This window comes from Rousettus aegyptiacus, unplaced genomic scaffold (assembly GCF_014176215.1).
Source record: "Rousettus aegyptiacus isolate mRouAeg1 unplaced genomic scaffold, mRouAeg1.p scaffold_m13_p_7, whole genome shotgun sequence".
NCBI lineage: Eukaryota > Metazoa > Chordata > Mammalia > Chiroptera > Pteropodidae > Rousettus > Rousettus aegyptiacus.
In genome coordinates this window covers 89,792,798-89,806,512 of record NW_023416310.1, presented here as the reverse complement: position 1 = coordinate 89,806,512, position 13,715 = coordinate 89,792,798, and the positions used below count along the sequence as shown (strand labels likewise).

The 13,715-nt window shown below is 55.0% G+C and overlaps 1 protein-coding gene across 2 annotated transcripts in view; it reads left to right on the top strand.

The window, feature by feature from the left end:
• The first annotated feature begins 479 nt into the window (after positions 1-479).
• NDST1 (N-deacetylase and N-sulfotransferase 1) overlaps positions 480-13,715 on the top strand; it is a 53,484-nt gene continuing 40,248 nt past the window's right edge. The window contains exon 1 of one of the 2 annotated variants that reach the window (XM_016118715.2): positions 480-683. The gene's annotated coding sequence lies outside the window, so the exon portion shown is untranslated. Of the gene's footprint in view, positions 684-968; positions 1,130-13,715 lie in introns of those variants that run through there. The other variant, XM_016118712.2, reaches the window with a different exon arrangement.

Sequence of the window (13,715 nt, the reverse complement as noted above, 5' to 3'; positions counted from 1 at the left end):
GAACCGGATAATCATGATAAAGGAAAAAAGGGATTTTTCAGAGTTAGGGCAAAGGTGGAGAGGATCCCCCTCCCCGCCCCCAACCCCAAGACCTGCCCCGGAGGGGTCACTCCAGCAGAGATCTGGATGTCGGAGAGCCCCTGGAAGGTTGTCACAAGCCCAGTGGCGGTGGACCCGGGAGTCCCCCTTGGCCTGGCCAGGGCCCTCCCCGGGCCCTTGGAGGCGCGGCGGGCACGGGTCTTTGTCTCGCTGGTTCTCTCCGCTGCCTCTCCGACCCCCAGCGCGGTTCCCTCTTTGACCCTGAATATCTTGGTTTCCCCCCGGCTTTGTTTCCCCTGGGTCACCGCCTCCGGGACGCCCGGCAGCCGCCCCGGACCTCGTGGGTCCCGCAGCTGACACCCCCTCTGGCCCCCGCCCCCTACCCGCTCCGAGACAGGGGTCAAAGGCAGCCCGCGTCACGTGGTCGCCGAGCAGCACCGAATCGGCCGGGAGAGCCGAGGGAGAATCCGGGTGGAAGCCGAGAAATCCAGCCCCGAGAGCAGCGCGGGGTCCCGCCCCGGCCCCCGCCCCGGGGTGCTCGCCGGCACGCCTGACGGCCGCCCCGGCCTCCGGAGCCGATCCCCGCCGGCACCCACGATCCATCACGAGATCGAGCCCCGCTCCCACGGCCGCGATTCGGGGAGGTAGGCGCCGGCGACGGAGGGGAGAAGGGGAGACGGGTTGGGGGCCCCTCGGTGCGCGGGATCGCCCCTCCGTGCTCCGCGGGCCCGCGAGGGGCGAGGCAGCGTGCACCAACTTGCAGTCCTCAGTGAGACCCCCAGCTCTCCGCCGCGGGAGGAGAGGAGGCCGCCCGGGCGCCGGGACTGGGGGCTGGGCACCGGGGGGTGGGGGCGGTAGAGCCAGAGGCGGAGCGGGCGGAGGAGGCGGAGGCGGAGGCGGAGGCGGTGGCGGTGGCGGTGGCGGTGGCGGTGGCGCGGCGCGCAGCGGAGGTGGGAGAGGAGCAGGGCGGTCGCCAAGGGGTTAACCCCGACCCGGGCCAGAGCCTGGAGGAGGCTGCAGGCTGGAGACCCAGGCGTCCGGTGGCTCGTCTGAAGCGCCCCGTCCCCCGGCAGCGCCCCAGCCGTGGCAGGTAAGAGGCCGGGAGGGCTGGGACCGGCGAGTTCCCTGTCGCCAAGCCTACGGAGCCCGAGCCCGGCGTGCAGGCCGCGCTGGGCCCAAGCGGCCGCCGGCGCAAGTTTGGTGCGGGCGGGCACCGGGCGGGCGGCTACAGTGTGCAGGGCCCCGCGCTCGGGGTGGGAGGACAAAGGGGTGGGGGGCCGCGCGGGGGCCGGGGGCAGGCCGGGGTGCAGGCGAGGGCAGCGCGGCAGCTGTAGGTCACGGATAATGTCACTCACGAAGAATGCCCCCTCCCCCTCCCCTGCTCACGAACAGGGGAAACTTTTGTCTGGCGAGGGAGGGGGTTAGAGGCCGGGTCCCCGCTTCGGGAAGGGTAAGGCAGCCGGACCGGTTTTCTCCGGGCTGTGAGCGGCCTGGTCTTTAGCTTCCCTCCACCCTCAGGTTCTCAGAAGCAAGGAGCCTGTGAACGCTGCCCTTTAACGCCGTGCGACGGGGCGAGGAGGGGGTGTCCACGGACGCGTGGGCTCTGGGACAGGAGGGGAATCCAGGGACTGGCCTCCTGGGTCTTTGCCAGATATGAGCCCTGGGGTTGGCCAGGAACCGTGCCAGGCCCAGGAGATAGAGAACCCCACCCTTGCGATGCCCCAGTACTATGCTCCCCCGCCCCCCCAAAAAGCATTCAGAATGACCTGGGAGCAGTATTGGCCCTTGGTCTGAGGTTTGGACTGACCTGGGTGTCTGTCACTTTCCAGTAGTGTGACCTTGGGCGGGTTCCTTAATTTCTATAGACTCAGTTTCCTCACCTGTGAAATGGACGAAATATAGTATCTGCTGGAATAAGGACGACATGAAAACCTGTGGGACCCAGTAAACGGTGGCATGTTTATGTTCAACAAGTATTTGTTGCGCGTTTACTATGGGCCAGGCACTGGGCTAATTGCTTTATATACACGATTTCATGTAATTCTTTGATGTTACTATTAACCACATTTTACAGAAGGGGAAACTGAGGCACAGAACAACAACGGTCACACAGGTGGGAAGTGATGGAGCTTGGATTTGACTCCCCTTCCCCAGCCTGAGTCAGCAGGGCTCTATAAGGACCTACTGTGGCTGAGCTCACAGTTTCATTTTCAGTTCAAACTGTGAGGACACCTGTCCCCTCTCCCCACTACCCTTCCTTCCAGGTGATGCCCCTCCTGCCTGGTTCTGCTGCCAGTGAGGCCTTGTGCCCTGGCTCTTGTCATTGTGGGCAGCTGGAGCAGGAGGGGAAGTCGGTTGGAGCCTGGGGCTGGAGCTCTTGCGATGGTCCAGTTTCTGTCGCCGGATAGGTCTGTGGCAAGAACGCTCCTCTCCCAGTGCGGGTGGTGCAGGGAGGAGCCATCTCCCTGGCTTCAGCTGGGGACAGCTGGTGGCTTTGTCAATAGACCTCTCCCCAGCACCCAGGGGAGGGCAGTGCCTTTCATCTCCATGAGACCAGGTCACTTTCAGATCAGCAGGGGGCGGAGGTAGGGCCCAGAAGCAGAGCCCTTGGGGCAATGAGAGGTCTAAGGCCATGCAATTGATATTTTAGGTGTCCTCTTGTGTGACTCATCAGCAGGGTCCACTTATGGGCTGTTCTGGGTGCCCCAACCCCAAAGGTCCTTGAGGACAATAATTCGGCCAGCGTCAGAACTGCAGAATCCTAATGGAAAATGCACGTGTATATGAGTTTCGGAGCCCAGGACACACTGTGGGCCCTCAGTAAATACCCTGTGAGTGCATGTCTGGGGTGGCCCAGACTTGCACTGGCTTTAGTGCCTTGTGATGGCCCAACCTTTTGGCAGGGGTACCATCTCACGGCTACTGACCAGGCTTTCATTGGGGTCTTTGAGTAATTTCTTTAAAAATGGAGAGCAAATTATAAATCATGTCTTAAAACAATGGAGCAGGGTATATAATGAGAGAAGTTCTTAGGCAATGAAAGTTTGAACATCATCTGCAAATATCATCTACATCATCTAAAGTTCCGACTGCCCCGAGGGCTGTTCCAGCACTGCATTTGGCATTTGCAGGGTCTGTAGGTTTTTCCTGGGCCCTGGAAATAGAGACCCTCCTGGGCTGACAGTTCACTTGTAGCTTGTAGGAATACAAGTGGAAATTCCACTACTAGCCAGACTTTGAGGGGACTCAGAAATGTGGGGGAATGAACTGGAAGGCTGCAAGGAGTCTTGAGGAATGGTGATGACCCTTGGCACGTGGTCAGACTCTCCTTGTCATTGGGATCAGAGCAGGAGGGAGGCCTCTGAGAGAATCAACAGGTGAAGGGAGGGAGCCAGCAAGCAAGAAAAGATAGAAAGTGAGTCTCTTGTCACTAAGGGGTATGCAAGGAAGAGTTTTACAATCACAAGTTGAAGACGTGGTCAAGGATATGAAATCATAGACTGGAGGTTGGCCTAGGGGCCATCTAAGAAACTCTATATTTGAGAAGCTTAAAATGGGCTCTGGTCTCTCTCTGCCCTGGGCTGTGGACCTGCTTGACCCATCTTCCATACTTTGGGACCAAAGCCAGGCCTGAAATTCCCTAGAGATTAAGCAGACTGCCGCTGGCTTGGAATTTGCTTTCGGGTATGGCTGGAGTTTTGGAGGACTTGGACATGTTTTACTTGAAATGGAACCTTAGGGTAATTTGTTAAATATGTATGGAAAATGTCCGTGGACAGGGGCGATGGGGACACAAAATGAGCTAAAGGTGCCGCTGGTTTCCGACAAGGGAGGCTGACAGGGAAGAGGAGACAAGGATCGAGTGATGGCGAAGAGGAAGGATGTGACCAGTGATAGATGGGCTTTGGAAGGTCGATGGAGGGGAGAGCTACTCAGTTGTCAATGTCGTCAGGGCTTCCTGGGGGAGGAAGCGTTGGTGAGGCTGCAAGCTGTGGTAAGGGGGGCAGTGGGAGACAAGATCGGTTGTGGGGAGCTTGCTGTTATCTGCTCAGGACTTTAGATTTTATCCTGTAGCCAGTGGAGAGGACAGAGGGTTGTAAGCAGCTCGTTGAGTTGATGCCTGTTACTGTGGCTTGTGCCAGGCTCCTTACAGACGCTCCATTGAAATCTCATAATACCCCTGCAAAGAAGCTGCTGCTGCTGCTGGTAAGCCCCACCCCCAGCCCATTTTCAGATGGGGAAATGGAGGCTCAGAGGGATAGAGTCACTTCCAGAGCTGTATCTGAATGCAGGCTCGAACTGTTTCTGCCCTGTCCTGCTGCTCCTCTCAGATCATTTGGCCAAAGATGGTGGCAAGGCTGGGCAGGTTGAAACCAGCTCAGAGATGATGGTAATGGTCCAGCAGAGCTGACCGAAGTCTGATTCAGGCCGTGGGACTGAGAGGGAAGAAGGGAGGGGCTGCAGGACTTTGTAGCTGCCTTGGGGGGTCAGGGTCATCACAAGGGGTCTAAAGTTTGGAGAAGGACCCCCCAAAGTGGTAGTGTCACTACATCGAAGTCCCCGCCGGGCTCTCTACAGTCAGAGGGCACAGTCTTCTTCTGTGTGGCTCCTAGGGGCGGAGACAGCACCAAGGGTGACAGGGAAGCTAACAAGCCGCTTGGCCGGGAGGCAAGGCCCCATCGCTGACGGTATGCAAAGAGCCTGGAGAGTTAGAGAGGGTGCAGAGGGTGTGTACCAGGAGGGTCAGGCCTGGGTGACCTCTTTCAGTGACTGTTTTACCCTCAGCATGGGGGGGGGGGCGGGGGTGGTGGTGCTTGGCCCACTCCCACTCCTCGTTTTCTCGTAGCTTTTTGGAACTGCCTCTTCTGGTACATCTTGGGAAGTTCCCCGTACATGGGGGACTTGCAGCCCTCCACCTGGGAGAACCCTTGCCCCATGGAATGCACTCAGCCCAGCTGGCCTTTGAGGGGCCCCCTGGGCTGCTGGGGGCTCAGTTTCACAGAGGACTGGAACTTTCTCCTTCTATTTCCCAGTCTGTGAAATGGGTTCAGTCCGCCTTTCCTCAGGTATGAGGAAATAAGTTAAAATCATGAATCAGGCTGAATCAGCAGGGGTTGGAGGAAAGGGCTGGTGGATTGAAAGTGGGAGGGGTGGGGTGAGGGTTATCCCCCTCCTTCCCCACAGTAGGGGTTAAAACAGGGCCTTCCGGTCTTGGGGTCTACCGGCAAAGGTGCTTTGTCCTGCCTGGGGGGCTGGTACAAAGCTCTGCCTATCAGCTTCACCTTGGAGGCTTAGAGCTTGGGGTAAGGAGCGGACAGGGATTTCTTGCACAATGTGGCCTCAGGGCCAGAGCCAGTCTGTCACCAAAGAAGTCACAGAGGGAATGAAGCTCTTATCTAGATGGAGAGAAGGAGAGTTTGTATTAAGTTGACTCTTGGCTCTTTTTATTTCTACCTGTTTTAATTCCTTGATACAGATTGGAGTAACCTAATTTTAAAATGTGCATCATGAATGAACATTTATTTATCAGAGGGCAAGGAATAGGAGGCGGCCAGCTATGTAACCGCAGTGCCCCATCTCCCATTTGCCCTCAGCCCTCAAACAGGGCCTGTCTCTTTTCCCTGCCTGTGTACGCCCCATCCCTTCCTGCCTGCACATGCTGCATTCCAGTTACTTCCACTTACCCATCCCAACATCCTCCCCATCCAGTGCCCAGCTCCAGTGTCATTCCTAATTTCACAGAGCTGGTATTACCTGCTCCCTGCTTTATGTGTATAGAGCTTGTTATCTGGCCCTCTCATGGGCCCTTCACCCACCTGGCTTTGAATTTGGGTTTCTTAGGTACACATCTCATCCCCACTAGACTCCATGCTCCAGAAGCAGGGGCTGCATGTGGCCTATTTCTGTACCAGTGAAGGTGGGCAGAATTGCAGGGCAGAGCTGAAAGTCTGGGGTTCAAATCCCAGCTCTGCCACCATTGGCTCTGGGATCTAGAACAAGTTGCCTAAATCTCTCTGGGCCTCAGTTTCCTCACCTGCAGAAAGAGAGTGAGAATCCTGTTTTGCTAGGGAGGTGGAACAGATCATGGTAAGGGCCCAGTAAGTAGGAACTCTTCGAAGATAACAATGGGTGTTGTTATTGTTTATACCTAGGAGGTGATCTGTTCTTTCAGAGATGGAGGGAAGACTCTGGGGAGTTTGAGTTCCTAAAGTTTCTGTCTAATGTCCTGAGAAGGCTTGTTCTGATGACGAAACTGAGGCCTGGAGAGATAGGGCCATTTGCCCGGGGTGCGGGGGCTGCCGGTCTCATCCAGGAAGTCTCGCAGCATTTCCTCTCTCTGTTACACCTGTTCTTCCTCGTCTCTCCTTCCATCAAGGTTAAGGTGCTCAAGTTCTGTAGGTCCAGCCTGATGGTGGTGTTGAGCAAGACTGGGGACCCAAGGCCCAGACTGTGTGCACTATGAGAGCATCCTGCCTCCCTGTACCCTGGGAAGGGAAGGAGGATGACAGCAGGGAGAGGTAACCTGGACCAGGTCTTGAGGCAGGTGGCTAGGACATGGATGGAGCAGAGGCTAGGAGCCAGGCTCTGGAGCCAGACAGTCTGGGTTCAAATTCCTGCAGGGCCACTTCCTGCTTGGAGGACCTTCAGCAAGCTGTTTAGTTTCTTCATCTCTACAAAGTGGATCGTAACTGTCCTCATCTCACGGCATTTACAAAGATAATGCAGGGAAGATGCTTAACAACAAGCTCAGACCATGTTAGTTATGGCGATTGTTGTAGCTAATGATGTTGTTATTGACTAAGAAGCTCCTTTCACCCTCCCAGCAGCAAGAGGAGATGAGCACTTCTTCTTTTAGCGCATGTGGTAAGGCTTGGCAAGGTGCACAGCTCAGCCTGGAGAGGTTCAGACTCCTGTTAGGGCCTGCTGATTTCTGAGGGGCTGCTCTGGCCAGATGAAGCACTGGAAATGAAGAAACTTAAGCAATCAGAGGGGCGGTGGAGCAGAATCGTGGTGCTCACTTGGTTGAGATGCGGTGGGGACTCTGGCCTCCTTCACGCCTGAGGTCTGGCTCTCTGAGGCAGGGCGCGGATTCTTGTCACATCCAGGCTGGCCGAGGATCGACCTGTCTGGGCAGGTCCAGTGGAGGTTTGCTGTAGTCATTTCACAGCGGCAGCCACCTCTGGTGTGCGCTACCTGCCCAGGCAGAGGCCAGGTGCAGGGGAATGAATGTCGCCATCACAGTGCCTTCACTGATGCCGCACCCTCTGCCGGATTCCCTTCCTCCTCACATCCGGGAAGCTCCGGCTTTTACAGAAATGTCAGTATCACCTATTCACGGAAGCTTTCCCTGATTCACTTGTAAGGTAAACAGGCCCACCATGGATCTGCTGAATCAGAAATGGGGGTAGAGGGCTCAGTTTTGGGGGACAGGGACCAGCAGTCTGTTTTAAGAAGCCCTCCAGGTAATTCTGATGCATGCTGAAGTTCGAGAAACACTTGGTTAGATTAAAAAAAAAAAAAAAAAAGATGCTTCTCTCCTTGGCTTGTCAGCATATTCAGATACACAGGAAACGTGGGGAACCCAGAGGAAAGCCTAGTTTCTCTTGACCCTGTCTTCAAGGAGCCACCATCTTTAGTAGCTTTGTAACCCCAGGGAACAATCTTGTGATGCAGTGATGGGGTTCAACAGAACCCCAACAGGATTACAGGAGACAGTTCTGGGGCCACTTGAGGAAGACAGGATTGGGGACTCGAAGGTGCTGGGAGGCTTTGTAGGTGGCAAGGTGGGGTGTCAGGAATAAAATGGCTGTGTTCTGGGGCTGGGACCAAGGCTGGGGTCGGGCAGAGAAGGTGGGTCCTGCTTCAGAGAAAGACGTGCACTGGGATCGGGGGTTCGTGCATGCATGTGTGACTACAGTGGCCAGATGTGGTATGAGAGAGTTAAAAGGCCTTCACTGTCACCAGTCCAGTGTTTTTAAGCATCTCAATAATTTTTAATGATGATGATCATATAATTGCCACTCACATTTACTGGGAGCTTATCGATGCTTGTTAGGCACTTCCATGCAATCGCGTCGGGAGTAACCCCCAGAATAATCCAATAAAGTAGGCACTATTATTGTCCCATTTATAGTTGAAAATACTGAGGCCATACAGCCATAATAAGATGGTAGACCTAGGAATTCTGTATCGTTCTATAGGGGTGCTTAGAAGCATGATCTCATTGGGAAAAGGGCAGTGGGGGATTGTCCTGGAATATTTGTATAGCAGACACAACTCGGATTGGTTTTCTAGAGATGCAAACATATACATTCTCCCAAACGAGTGAACCCGGCTTTGGGGAGGGGAGGGAGGTGGTGATACAACTGCATTGGGGTGGTTAGGGCTCCAGCCTCCAGGCGGGGCCTCCATGCAGACACGGTCCCTCTCCCCATCTCATGGATGGGCTGTGTGAGGCACAGAGAGACTCAGTGCTGAGTTCCAGGTCCCACAGCGAGGGCAAGAGACAAAATCAGAGAGAGAAAAGTGGGTCTTCTCTGGTTCTAATAAGAGGGGTTAAGGGGGGGGGTCAAGATCAGAGCCCACTGTCTACACTGCTGTTCTTTGCAGCCTCGGTGTCCCCCAGGAGCCCAAGGGCTTTCCTGATGCAGTGTTCCCTGCCATTTTTTTGGTGGGAAACCAAGGCCCGGGGAGGAGAAGGGACTCACCCACACAGGCCCACACACGGTGTCCCGGCTAGGACCGGAACCCGGAGCTATCTCTGTTCTGACCAAGGGAAGGGGAAAGATATGTTTCCCACAAACTGTCTGTCTCCCATCCTCTCATCTTTGGCAGATTGTGCAGCTGGAGCCCTTAGGGTGGCCCAGAGCGATGCTGGGGGGCAGAGATGGGCGTGTGCTGGGGAGAGAAAGCTGCCAAGGAGGGGCGGGGCAGCTTCCAAGAGGAAGAGCGCCAAGAAGCCCGAACCCCAGACGGAAACCAAATGTATTTTCTAGGTCCTGAGAGGATATTTGGAACAATAGAAGGAGGATGGGGGAAGTTAAACTATAAAAAGGGCTTCTTAATATTCTTAAAAAAAAAAAAAAATAGACTCTTTAGGTTTAACTTTTGTTTTTCTGAAGGATGTTTATGTAACTTCCTGAAGCAGGATCCCAGGGACCCGTAAAGTTTGCCAGATGCTGTTGTTTCTAGACTCAGGGCTTTGGGGCTGGGAAGGACTTGATAGAATAGTCTCCCCATTTTACAGTTGGTGGAACTGAGGCTCTCGGACGAGGGAGGGGCCAGTGAGGTTGCAGTTTGAGATTGCACAGTGAGGCTGCAGAAGACTTGGGACTAAAGCCTGGGTCTTCTGGTGCCTTGTGAGGGGGCTGTCATCTCGACTTACCACTCTCAGGGCCCCAGCTGGCATAGAGGCTGTGGTGGGGGTTCCCCCCTGGAAGCACACAGAGCTGCTGGGTTCAGGGCAAGGCCGGGTTTGGTCTGCAGCGAAGTGGGCCCACTTGGCTAACTCGCATCAGGAGGCTGGGATGGTTCACTCGGTGATGCCACGGCTCCGCCCTCCCCCCTTTGTCCAGATGCTGAAGCCCAGCTGTGTGCCGTCTGCCCAGCAGCTGGGAGCTGTGAGTCACACTCAGTGGGTGCTGAGGCGAGGGTTACTGTGTGTCGTGATTCATTCTGTTCTCCCAGCCCTGAAGAAATGACTAGGCCCTGAGCCCTGATTTGTGCCCACGCCTGTGGACTTAAGCAGCATGAGTTTGGCTCCAAGTTTACAGATATGAGGGGGTCCAGAGGGCTTGGGGGAATCCTTTCTCTCTGCCACCTCCTGGCTCTTGATCTTATGTTCCCTATGATCTTGATCCATCCGTTCTCACCAGTGCAGGGATCTGCGAGCCCTGAAATCACGCGCAACGTTTTGGAGGCATTTCTGTGCATTCTTTTTCTGCAGAGAGCGTCTAGGTTTCATCGGGTTGTCAGAGGGCTTAGCATCCCCTGAAGTACTGACAGGAGAGCAGGGGGCTGCACGTACGCACCGCAGGCTTGAGAGAAAGTTGGAAAAGAAAGAAGGTCGGTGAAGAGGCTTTGTGCTTCTAGTAGAAAGTAAAGTAGCCTGGCGGCAGCGCAGTGTCATGGTTCATGGCATGGTCTCAAAGGCTACTCTTGGGTTCTAAGCCAGCACCTTCACTTGCGAGCTGTGTGACCTTGGGTGAGTGACTGTCTGCACTCCATTCTCTCTTTCTGTAAAATGGGAATAATAAGAATACTTATTTCATGGTGTGATAGACTTTTACATAAGATAATGCATGTAAAGGACTTATCCCAGTGCCTGGTACAAAGTAATTGCTTGGTAAAAGTTATTATTGTCAGTTTCAGCTCTCTGCTAATTCGCGGTGCGACCCTGGTGAGTACCGTATCCCCGGGTCTTAGTCTCTACCTCCAGCTCTGCACTCTGTGCTGGGCTTTCCAGGAGCTGCAGGGTGAGGTTGGAGAGTGGGGTAGACAGGGGAGGGAGGGGAGCCTTGCTGCATTCTGGGACTCCCTAGCCCAGGCCCCTCCTGGTGCCTCGAACAGGGCTTTGTCCTGAGGCAGGGTTATGTAACCAGCCGGGCAGGCCAGGCAGGACACGTTCTCAACCTCGTTTTGTCTCTATTGTCTCTTCTCCCTTCCCCCTATGGAGCTGTTGCATTAGCTGACCTGTTCTTCAAGCTCCAGGGATGAAATCGAACCTGTGCTATTCTGCTACCAATTGATTTAGGCCGAGGTTTGCTGGGCAGGTAGCCCCTCCTTTTGCCACATCGGTACAGACAGAGCTGATGCCTTTGTGCCTGCTTTGGGAACAGAGACAGGGACTTCTTGACCAGGGAAAAGGCGTGCTGTGGGCTGGGGGCCCTTGACTTGTGGACCCTGTGCTTTCAGCAGGTGCACCTGCCCCCTCCCCATGATTCCCTCCCCAGGAGTGCCCTCCCCATCCTTGCAGCCCAATGCCAGTGCCTCCTCTCCCAGGAAGCCTTCCCTGGTATCTTAGCTGCAGGGAAGTCGGCCTCTACTGATCTCCAGAGCATATTCTCTGTCCCTTTTAAGAAAACAGAGGCCACAAACTAGCAGGCCACATCCGCCCCATGTGCAGATTTTGCTTGGCCCGTGCCAAAAATTGAGCTAGTTGCCAATAGGAGATTTCACATAAAAATCCCAACTTCTGGCTTTACTTCAAAAATGGGAAGATCAGAAAACTTCGAGCCTCCATTCTCCAGTGGCCGCTACTGGAGACGAGGCTCACGCTCCCTACTTCGCCCCAGCACCACCAGCCACTTCGTACTCTCATGGGCTCTTTCTAGCCATCCAGGCGTCTGAGCTTGCAACCTTATCTTAATGGCCTGGATGGCTTTCTTTCTGTCCTGCATCGAGGTGTGCCACCTCTTCTGTCTGCTCTGCGGGCTCTTGGAAGGCGGCAGGGGGTGGGAGCCGACTCATCTCTGTGTCCCTGAAAGTACTGTGCTCGGGCTCAGGGCCTTGTGCATTGCAGGAACAAAATAAGTGCTTCCGCCGTGAACGAAGCTATAGCAGTGCTGCTCCCTGCAGGCCGCGAAGGTTCCGTTTAATAGATGCTCTGGATCCACCTGCCCTGTGGCCCTGGAATCCTCTCTTACATAAGCCGTGTCTTAAGCCACTGACCCAGACAGCTTCTTAAGCTGCGGATAAAGTCACTGAGACTGTTCCCGTGCTGCAGTATAACCAAGGGGAGGAACATTTCACCTGCAGCTGTTCCCATGGTTCGTTCTCTCAGAGGGCTTGGCGGAGTTTGGGGGCAGAAAGGAGGCTGGGATCAGCATCCTTCGAAGGGCGTCAAGTCCAGACCTCTGCGTCCTGAGGGGATAGTGATGGAGAAGGTGGGACCATTTCAGGTGTTTACTAGACTGGGCGTCCTCTCCTCCGGGCCTTTCTCTGCTTTATTCTCCTTCCAGAGTGTGTGCTTTATCCATTGGCTCTTTTATCCAGCTATCTGTCCATCTGAGGTTTAATTCACCTTTTAATTGAAATCCTAACCATCCCCCAAGGCCAGCTAAGATGTCTCCTCCTGGAAGAGGTCTTAGCTGAGACAGTGCACCTACAATTGCTTCTTGCAATTGCTTCCAAGAAAAACCTGGGAAGCTTGTAAAAATGTGTGCAGATTTCTGTCTCCCGTCTTTGATTCCTTCAGTCTAAGGTACAGCCTTTCCTGCCCCAGAAGATTCAGACATGAGGGTCCGTAGACACACTTTGAGGACCCTGTGTTAAGTCATGGAGCCCAGGGCAGGTAGGGAAGACCCCTGAGTGACAGTTGTGCCGTGTGACATCTATACACCCCTTTCCTTCTCTGGGCTTCTCTTTTACCCTCTGTGCAGTCACACACTGGGATCCTCCCAGTGGTTGTGGCTAAAAGTTCCTGTGACCCATGAAAGGAGGGATCAGGGCAGGTGCCAGAGTCTGGGTGGGGCCAGAAGCAGAATGATTTCAGTCTTCACGGAACGGGTCAGGAGAGAAGTGCCCTGACGTCAGGGGAGGAGTTCAGGCGGGGAACCCAGGTCAGAGGGGGCAAGGGCTGTGTCCCTGGGATCAGGCCTCACAGGGAGGGCCTGAGCCCAGAGAGGTTGGAGGACTGGCCTGAGTGGCCCAGCAACCTGGCCACAGGCTAAGGGACACCCTCATTATTGCAGTCCTATGACAGATAGGCTGAGGCTTCAAGAGCAGGCCTGGACAAGCCGTTTACAGACACGTAAACTGAGGTACACGGCGGGTGGACCTCTCCTCATGTCACATATGAGTGCGTAGGAAGTGGGGCCTGGACCCCAGGTCTTCTGCCTCCCAGCAGGGCCACAATCCTCCATCCTCACCTCCCTTGTAGGGTCAGAGCCTGTTCACCAGCAGGAACAATCGTCCGATTATCAATGATGACTTTGAGGCTAGGGCCTGGAAAAGTGAAGCCACCCAGAGGCATGAAACCAGTTGGGTGTGCAAATTACCCCTCAAACATCCCCCATTCCATTTTTTTTTTCTTAAATTGTTGCCCGTGGGCCAGCTGCCCCTGTACGCGCTTCCGCCTGGCACTGGGCTTCACGCTCTTTCTTCCGAGAACAAAGCTTTCTTCTGATGGTCCTCCTGCCAGTGCAGGCCGGGGGCGGGTGTGGCGCTGGCTCCCTCCTCCGCCTCCTCTTGCTGGGGGCATGGGGTGGCCTTTGTCAGATGCCTGGCCAGAGCTTGTGGCTCTGGGGGGCTGGGAGGGAGGGCAGCCAACAGTCCAGTCCATGTTCCTGCTGGTGGCTGGAGCGGCCCATGGGCCCGGCTGTCAGACCCAGAAGTTCTCCTTCAGAGGCCAACAGAGTCGGCAAATGTGTCGGACAGACGCCAATGTAATCGTCCCATTCTGGTCTAAGCAGTCAATTTTCCCAAGGCAGGAGGGGGACTTGGGCAGGCACAGTTTGCGTGACACCCCTCTGGGTTTCAGCTGGCACAGGTGGAGTATTCATTCTATTGGCCTCCAGGTCACTCTGGTATCCTAGGGGGCTGCAGAAACCCAAGGTGTGTTCAGGTGAGGAAGGAGATAGTCCCTCATCGAACAATTCTTTTTAAGCCTCTACTTTGTTCCGGGCACTAAGGCACAGCAGTGAACAACACAGACCAAGTCCCTGTTTTGGACATGG